Below are 9,367 nucleotides of genomic sequence, written 5' to 3'. Positions count from 1 at the left end.
TAGTTTGCTGCTACAAAAATAATGAAATATTTATTCAGCTGTTAAGGATCGGAGTTTTCCTTCTCATGATTAGGTGATCTGCAGAGGATGTTCATTAGAGGAGGAGAAAGGCTCTGGCACAGCTGTCAGGAGAAGGCTGTATGCTGAGGTGGGGCATGTATTGTTATTTTGATAGGCTAGACTTTTTTGCTCAAAGGAACTGCAGTCAAAGCCTTTGGATTTTGGTGGTTTTTTGATGTCACAGGTGGCTTGCTGTGGTCAGCCTGATTCCTGATCATCTGTTAAATGCTGTGGTTCTTAGGCAGTGGGGTGCTCTGCAGCCTGTCTTTTTGTGTTAGGTTTTGTAAGATTTAAATCAACATGGCTGATACTACAATGATCTGCAGCGAGCGCAACGCTTTATCACTATAAAAATCAATGAGGACTGAATCATGATCAGATTTCTAGGACTAACCAGGAAGGAGAAATTTTTTTTTCCTTTCCCACTTTCTGGCATATGTGGTGCCTTTCACCTGGGGATTTCTACCCTGTTGACTTAATGCTGGGTATTCTGAGCATCTCACCTGAGGGGTATATTCCTGTACAGATGAAGCCAGCTGAGAAAAATCTTCAATGTATTTCGCTCACCATATGTTTTCAGAAAACTCTTCTCCTGGAATGAACATTCTTAAAAACAAGCTTACTAACAGGCTGGCATCTGTTCATTTATTTGTCAAGACCTAGAGTGCACTTAAACAAGACAGTAAATGGTGGAGATGAGGGAAGGAGAAAACGTAATTAAATGACCTCTGCTTTCCTCAACAGTCATACACCCACACGCCCTAAAGAATCAGCAGTTTCTTGATGTTGTATGATTTTCTTATTTCCATTAGATTAAACATTTACTGCAAGGGTACATGAACCTCAGGCTGACTTCAGGTTGGAGTCTAGTTTTTGTATCATTGAAAATCTCAGCCAAATTAATCTGTTTCTGAAAATGATGGCAGTGGTAAAAAAAAAAAAGGGCATTTTGTCAGCTTAATTCCCTGTCAGTGTCTCTAATATGTCCAGACCTTGAAGAAGGAACTTGAAACTTGAAAGAAGCTGACTTTTCTGTTAGAGTTCAGCCTCTGCCAATTCTGTGAAATGTTACTAAAGTGCAGCTAAGCAAGAAGCCTGTGGAAAAATATCACAGGTTTTTCAAGTTTTGTCAATTTGTTGTAATTGTTGGATGAGATTTTTAATGTTCTGCTTGTGATGTTTTGTGTTTTTTTTTTTTTTTTTAACAGCTATGTTTCACTTTGGGATGGCTCTCCAATAATAGAGCATCCTGGTCTGCAGTGCAATCACCGTGAGCAGTGGCATCATCACTTTTTTTTAATCTGAGTTTGTGTGCAAGCAGAGTATTGGTATCCAAAGGTGGGATGGTCTCCTTGTCTCAGAAGAATCAGGTACTCCCCAGTGTGAAAAGCACCACCCCAGTGTGCACAGGGATAGGCAGTAAGCATCCTTTTTCATAAGGACTGGTAGGTAAGGTTACAGATGTGCATAGAGACAAGCCGCATGGTTTTCCTAGCAACAGCAGCAATTGAAATTCTTACAAATGTATTGAGTTATGTGCAAGAAGGAAAGTTGGGAAGAACTGTGGTTTGTTACAAAAACCATGCTGGCTGACGTTAAATCCTCCTTGTTGGCATTTGGTCTGTAACTGCAGGGCTTTGGGTGGGAGCTCACTGGTATTCATTTTACAGGTGGGGATAGGTCTAACAGCAGCAAAATAAGGCACCTGGATGCAAAGTGGAAGAGTGCAGGTGCTCTTTGAGAGAGAGAGGGAGCCAGGCCTTAGGGTCTTCATAAAAGAAAGTTCAGCTGATCATCCAGCAGGGTGCTAAAGCACCCTGCTGTTGCTGGTAGCCCAACCTGTCTTACTTCAGACGAGAGAAGCCTCATTTTAAAGGGTTAGCATTTGGGGGGGGTGGGGGTAAAGGGAAAGAGAAGGAAGCTTGGCATTGTGCTATAACTCATCCTTGTGTTTTAAGCAGCTCCTGATCATCTGTCCTTGTTTAGTGATGACTTCTCAGAATACTGAAAAGCCCATGTGAATGCATCTAAAGAAGCAGGTGACATGTCCCAGCTTCTCTTCTGAAAGTGTTCCAGAACATAGCAGACTTTCCCCAAAAGCCATAAGCAATATGTTCTCTCCAGGTGCTGAAGAATGCAGGTTTCAAGCACAGGATGTGACTGGTGGCTGCTATAGGAATTGAATGGAGTTGGGAGCATGATATTCTTGTATTTTCAAAGTGTGTACTGCCATAATGGTCTGGAGCAGGAGGAAAGATGGGGATGCGGGAACAGGTTGAGCTGTGGAGAAACAAGGGAGCTTTCCCTGGAGATGGTGGAGTTAAAGTGGAACATGCTCAGACTGAGGGGTAAGCTCAGGGGGGAATGGATTTCTTTTGGGTAGTGTGGGAGTCTGGCACTGTGCTGTTTTATTTATTCAGATTTCCGAGAATGCTAAAAATGGCCCCTACTATGCTCCAGGTACTTTTGACATATGTTAGAAATACATGACAAAAATACCCTTAGTGCAGAAGTACAAATGAATATTTCAAGGAAAATGACAGTAAAATGAATTTAGGGTTGAGAGTTCACATTAATAATGCAGGCTGATCTACAGCACCTTCATTTTTCATCTGTAAAATGGGGATAATGATGCTGACCCAGTTTGTAAATGAGCCCTGAGATCATCTGATGAAAAGCATCACCAACAGAAGTTAGTAGTGGTAGAAATCGGTGTTAGAGATATGGTATAATTGTTTCAAATTAGAATTTTATAAGTACCAGGACATCCAGAACAGAAGTTAAAGAAATCCCAATATTTTTAAGTGTGGAAATGCTCTCACAAGGTATATGAATACTTCTGCTGAGCAGTGATGCCATATGGCACCCATGCAATTACAAGCAATATGTTTTTTTTTTATAGTCATGGATCAAACTGATATTTTTGAAGAAACAAATTTTCTTGACTTGGCTCCTTCTGCCGTCTGTCTGTCACTGTCACTCGTCAATTCCACATCACAGGCTGTTTCTCACCACCTTCTTCTTTCACTGCTTCCTACTTCTGAGGCCCTTTGGCCAGCAACATATCACTGCTGAGCACTTTGTTCTTTCTGCAGTGTTTTTGGTTTATGTACCTAGGCAGTCTCCCTTGCCTTTTTCCTTCTGACTACTTGTCTTAACCCTTTACTGCCAACTCCACCCAACCTTTTTTACCCAGGCCCTGGCACCCTAAGAAAGCCCCTTTGTCCCAGTTTCTTTTCTTGCATACAGGTCTGAGTTCCGACCTCTACTTGTCAAACACGTCTGCATCTGGCTTCCCTACCCATCCTTCCCCTGCCACACACAGCCCTCTCTACTAACTTTCCCACCGTCTTCCTGACATGTTCAGTCTATTTTTTTTTACCTCTTTGCTGTATCCTAAACTTGGCTTCAGTCTCCTCTCTCGTTCCCAGCACTTTGACCTGGGACCTGCAACTGCCTTTCCTTTCACCCTGTCAGTGCTGCCAGAGCCAGCTTGCTCTTTGCCCCTTCAGTTTTGCAACAACAACAATAATGAGAAAAATCTATGCAAATACTGACCAAATAAATAACTAGGAAATAATTAAAAATATATCATTTAAAAAAAAAAAAAAATTTAGACTCTCCAGGTATAGTCACTTGTCTAGAAAAAGAGACTGTACTTCATTATACTAGTGTGTTTTATTGACCTTGCTTATATTTTAAAAAAAACCAACAAACAACAAAAAAACAAAACAAAAAAAAAAAAACAAAAAGAAAACCAAAACAACCAGCCTTTGCTTCTGATCCTAGCCATACATATTTAATTCTGAGTGTGCAGTATATTCCTTTGGACTCCAAGATAAGCAGGTGAATAAGCCTTTCCCAGATCAGAGTACTGGAAGGCAAAAAGCAGAGTGTGAAGCTGTGGCAGAAAGACCATGGGAGGTGATGAAATAAATGGTGGTGGGTCTGTATTTGCATGCTTCTTTTTTAGCATTCTCCAAGGTCTCTTGCTTGTGTTTGGTTCTGATGTGTAGAATGATTGTAAAGGAAGTGAAGAAAAGACCCTTTTCTCCATTATTTTTTAGCCGTTAATTTCTCAGACTGCTAGAACTTCAAATGCTAGGGGCTGTGCCAGGGCTGATGGCTTTTATTGTCTCTTTGTATTCATGTGCCTGAGACCAGAACAGGACTGACCTTATGCTAATAGAAAGATGGCGTTGGTTGAAAATTCAGCTAATAACGGAAAACTACCTTCCGCTGTAGCTATGCAGCAGGCACTCTGTAATAATAAATCTGTCAGGCTTTCTCCCTTCATGGCATTACAAATGTTTGCAGACTTTTTAGCAGAGGGGACATTTTTATAAAGGAAAGGAAGAAAGTTTATATGATTTCTGTCTGATATGCAAGTTTGGTAAAATGTTATGTGTAGCTTTTATAATTTTGAATCTATGGGGGTTTGAGGAGTAATTGTTACTCCCTGTTTTTTGACGATGCTATTTGACAGATTAAGAAATAAAATGCTAAAGTAATCTTGTGTCTGAAAACAAAGATGGAAATAGAGCAGATGTCATTTTGCAAATGGGGAGTAAAAAGCTTTTTGTGTTTGCCAGCATGCACAGTTTAGAATAATTTCAGTGCATCAGGAAATGAGCTTTAAATTATTCTAAAGTGGTTGATAAGTGGGAGCAACACAGTTAAATTTATTAAAGCTTTTTTGGTAAATAATTGATATAATGTTGCAATAAGAGTACATTATATATTATAAAATGATACATTATGTAAATAGATGTAGCACGCTTTTCCTCCTGCTTGATACTAGATTCCACGTTCTGACTAATAACTGTGAAGGAGCTCAGTTTTTCTCCAAGAGTCATGGGTATTTTAGCTGTGGAAAATTGGCAGGTGTGTTATTTAAATTACTTTCTCCATCTCCATGCAGCTTTCAGCTTGATTTAGAAATAAAATAATAACAAGAATTAAAAAATCAGCCCTAGAGGAGAAGATAGGCCAGCCTGCTTAGTACAAGTGGCTGGAGGAAAAGATGGGAACTTGACGTTTCCCCTGGTGTCACGTGAATGATGCTCAGAGACTTATTGCTCTGGGTGATTTGCTGCTGTTGAACTTGTGTGCTCTTCTATGCCTAATCCAAACGCGGGTTTGAATACAGTCTTGGTTATCTCTGTGGGGCGTAGTATATTTGTGCTTTTATTCAGGCAACGATACTATTAATGGTAAACCAGACTTATTTTCAGATTTTTCTGGAAGTCAGGTTTAAGGTAGAGCGACTATTGGGAATTCTTATCTAGTTAACACAATATTGTCATTTGACAGGGCATGCCTCATACCATGCCCCAGCAAGACCTCTGTAATAATTGCAACATGAGGATCTGTTCTCTTTTTGCTGTTAATGGATTGCAAAATTTTCTTCACGTTTACTGTCAGGAATGGGACTTGCAGTGAGTCCATCGTTTGTGTGGGCAACTTATATATAAAAGTTGCGCTAAACAGTTTAGGAAAGCTTTACTAAATGTTGAACAAAGGTATGAAGCATAAGTACAAAACAGCTATTATGTCTTCTGCTAGTAAGTCGTGGTGGGTTGACCCTGGCTGGACACCAGGTGCCCACCAAAGCTGCTCGATCACTCCCCTCCTCAGCTGGAGAGGGGAGAGGAAATATAATGAAAGGCTCATAGGGAGAGATGACTCACCAATTACTGTCATGGGTAAAACAGACTTGACTTGGGGAAATTAGTTTATTACCAGTCAAATCAGAGTAGGATAATGAGAAATAAAAACTAAATCTTAAAACACCTTCCCCCCACCCCTCCCTTCTTCCTGGGCTTAACTTTACTTGTAAATTCTCTATATCCTCCCACCCCAGCGGCACATGGGGATGGGGAATGGGGGTTGTGGTCAGTTCATCACACGTTGTTTCTGCTGCTCCTTCCTCCTCAGGGGCAGGACTCCTCACTTGTCCCCTGCTCCAGTGTGGGGTCACTCCCATGGGAGACAGTCCTCCACAAACTGCTCCAGCGTGGGTCCTTTCCACAGGGTGCAGTCCTTCAGGAGCACACTGCTCCTGCGTGGGTTCCCAGCAGGGTCACAAGTCCTGCCAGAAAACCTGCTCCAACATGGGCTCCTCTCTCCACGGGGCCCCAGGTCCTGCCAGCAGACCTGCTCCAGTGTGGGCTCTCCATGGTGTCACAGCCTCCTTCGGGCACCTGCCTGCTCCGGCGTGGGGTCCTCCCCGGGCTGCAGGGGGATATCTGCTCCACTGCGGATGTCCATGGGCTGCAGGGGGACAGCCTGCCTCACCATGGTCTTCCCCATGGGCTGCAGGGGAATCTCTGCTCTGACACCTGGAGCACCTCCTCCCCCTCCTTCTACACTGACCTGGGGGTCTGCAGGGTTGTTTCTCTCACAAATTCTCACTTCTCTCTTCTTGCTGCTGTTGCGCAACAGTTTCCCCCCCCCTTCTTAAATATGTTATCCCAGAGGTGCTACCACTGTTGCTGATGAGCTCGTCCTTGGCCAGCGGCAGGTCCATCTTGGAGCTGGCTGGCATTGGCTCTATTGGACATAGGGGAAGCTTCTAGCAGCTTCTCACAAAAGCCACCCCCATAGCCCCCTGCTACCAAAATCTTGCCATGCAAACCCAGTACATAAGTAAACAAAGAATAATATCCATTAACTACTTCTGACCATCATCAGTTGTTAATCCTTTACCAACGAGGTGCTGATGAAACTTTTATTTAGAATATGACCAAACTCTGTCTCCCAGTTTCTTAGCTCTGAGGGAGAAAACTAGGAATATTTCAGAGCATGAAAATTTGCTACCTACCTGCTAAACTGGGTAAAGCTTAGCATCTCGTATAGTGGAGGAGGCACTGAAGTCTCATGACGCCATTCTTGTATGTCACTATAAACTTAATCCCAAATACCACACCCAATCCATGTAGAAAGTCTCTCAGAAAAATTATCCAGGACTCTGTGGCGTTGGACTGTTACAGCATTACTTCATCATCATGTGCCTCTATTTTTCTCTTGAGTTTTAAACAACGCTGTTTTTTCGTGATAGTGTCCTATCTGTCTGATCTGTCTGGACAGGTGAAGACTCTTTGGTAGAACTACTAGGAATGGCAAGTGAACTTCTACAGCTGATTTCAATCTCCGCACTCTTCCTGATCTGTATTTACTAAGGCCATGTAGGTGTTGTGTAAATAACTATGCAGATGACGAATGGGTAACGTATCTTCTGTCAGCCCCAGATGTTGTCAAGACATTGCCAGAAGCTCTGGAAGGGACTTTAAGAAGTTACTTTACTCTGGTGATGCAGCAGTGTTGAGGTCAGCACTATAATAACTATGTACTTACAGAAAAGCAGTGCGTAGGTAACTATCATAAACCAAGTATTTTTTAAATGCCCGCATTTTCCAGTGAGATGAAGAGTCAGAGGTGTCTCTTTAGCATGAGACAGCGGTACAGCAATGTTCGATATTGTTGCAAAGAGTGGATAGGGAAGCACCCTCTTTTCCCTTCTGTCCTGCTGCATGATACAAATTTGTCGTGTGGCTATAGTGGTATAAACCCATAGAAACATCACTTGAAGTAAATGGATTTTCTGCTGGTGTAACTCAGAGCAAGTTTTTTTCCCTCTCTCCAGAGTCTTTAACCAAGCCTGCTGGCATTAGTAGAAAATGTCAAATAGTTATACAACAATACTATGGAAAAATTGCTGCAATTTTCCTAAATGCATCGATATTTATGTTATATCCAATTTAAATAAAAAAAAGTGCAAGAAGGGACTGTGGAGTTTAAACATAGAGCAGAACTTGCTATGTTATCTCCACCTCTTTTCTTTCCGTGACATTTCCTCACTTGTTTCACTTTCCCTCTGTTCTTTCCAGGGTGCAAGCTCCTACCCTGAGGAGTACAACCGTCACAGTGTAACTATGCTAGTGTCTGCTCAGGTTAGATTGATCTGAAGAATTAATGTAAACTGTGTTTGTCTTATTTGTATCACAGGTTGATTCCTCTCAGAGCTGTACCTTCGCTCAGCTGTGATATCCCCAATTACCCCATCTTGTCAGAGTCCTCCTCCAACATCTGCACCTTCCAGGCTTGTCACATGCCAATATTTTGCACCACTCCTTTTCCTCTGTCTTTCTCCAACTGGTTCACCACAGTGCCTTTAAACTGGATGGCTCTCTGATCCTTTCAGATTATCTGAATAGAAGGCAGTTAGGAACAAAACACTAGGTATTCTGGTGAAAGTCAGGGGAGCGGAGAGGGCGGGGGGGGGAAACCCACGCTGAGGGAAATGACCCGAAATCTCTCAGCACATGCCTGCAGTCTCTGCCAAGGGATGGGGCCTGTGGGAGCCCATAGCATGTGGGGCAGTGGGAGAGGAACCCAGAACCACTAGACTGGGGAGTAGGGGAAGCTTGGCAGAGGATGTACCAAACCCATCACCTGCAGAGGAGGAATGTCTGGTTACCGAAAGTGATGAAAATGGAGGTAATAAGGAGCAAAGAACTGAGGGGTGTTATGAAGCACTTCTTCTGGAGTGCTCATTGAACCTGTTCCTCAGTAGCAAGAAAGAAGTATGACCTTTTCACAGTACTCAAATTGAATCAGATCAAGAGTGACCCTTTTGGCTGGGTTTTTGTCTGGGGTTTCTGAATCCAGCTACTACTGCTTTTAATCAAAGTCTTCTTTGAGCTCTCAGTGCTCTCCTTCAGTGTTGTTTTCTTTCCCCTCCTGCTTTCCTTCTGATGTGTTTCTCCCTGAACCTATGGTTTCAGTTGTGGTTTCAGTCCTTCTGCTGACTACCTATAGACTTTGAAGTGCAAGGCAGAGTGGAAGGAGTAAGCGCACCCTGCGATGGGTTGTGTGGCAGTGGGGGGAGTGACCCCTGAGGATCAGCTCTCTAACAGGGCTTGTGAAGACAAGGGGAAAAGATAGAATTAATGAGGCAGGCTGTGAAAGTAGTGTTGCTTGTTTTCAGGAGCTCTGCTCTTCCAGTTCAAACTGAGTATTTGCGCATCCAGGCAGGGTGAGGGGGGTGCATTTGAAGGTACAGGGGGCGTTGAAATAATTAAGATGATGTTCCTGGTTTGGATTAGCAGAAACTTTCTTCAGCTGTTCTATCCTCAGTGCTGGATTTCTGTCTCTTCTTGCCAGCTGCTGGCACTTCTGACGGTTGTCTGGCATTATCACAGTCAGCTTGTCTGGATAGCCTTTTGTAAGGGTTGCCATGGAATGTTGCTTTGTTCAGGAATGGTTATTCTCTGTTGGCCAGGTACAATACCCATCAGCTTTTATC

This window comes from Haliaeetus leucocephalus, unplaced genomic scaffold (genome assembly GCF_000737465.1).
Source record: "Haliaeetus leucocephalus isolate CR32 unplaced genomic scaffold, Haliaeetus_leucocephalus-4.0 Scaffold228, whole genome shotgun sequence".
NCBI classification, from domain to species: Eukaryota; Metazoa; Chordata; class Aves; order Accipitriformes; family Accipitridae; genus Haliaeetus; species Haliaeetus leucocephalus.
Note: the sequence above shows the minus strand (reverse complement) of the source record.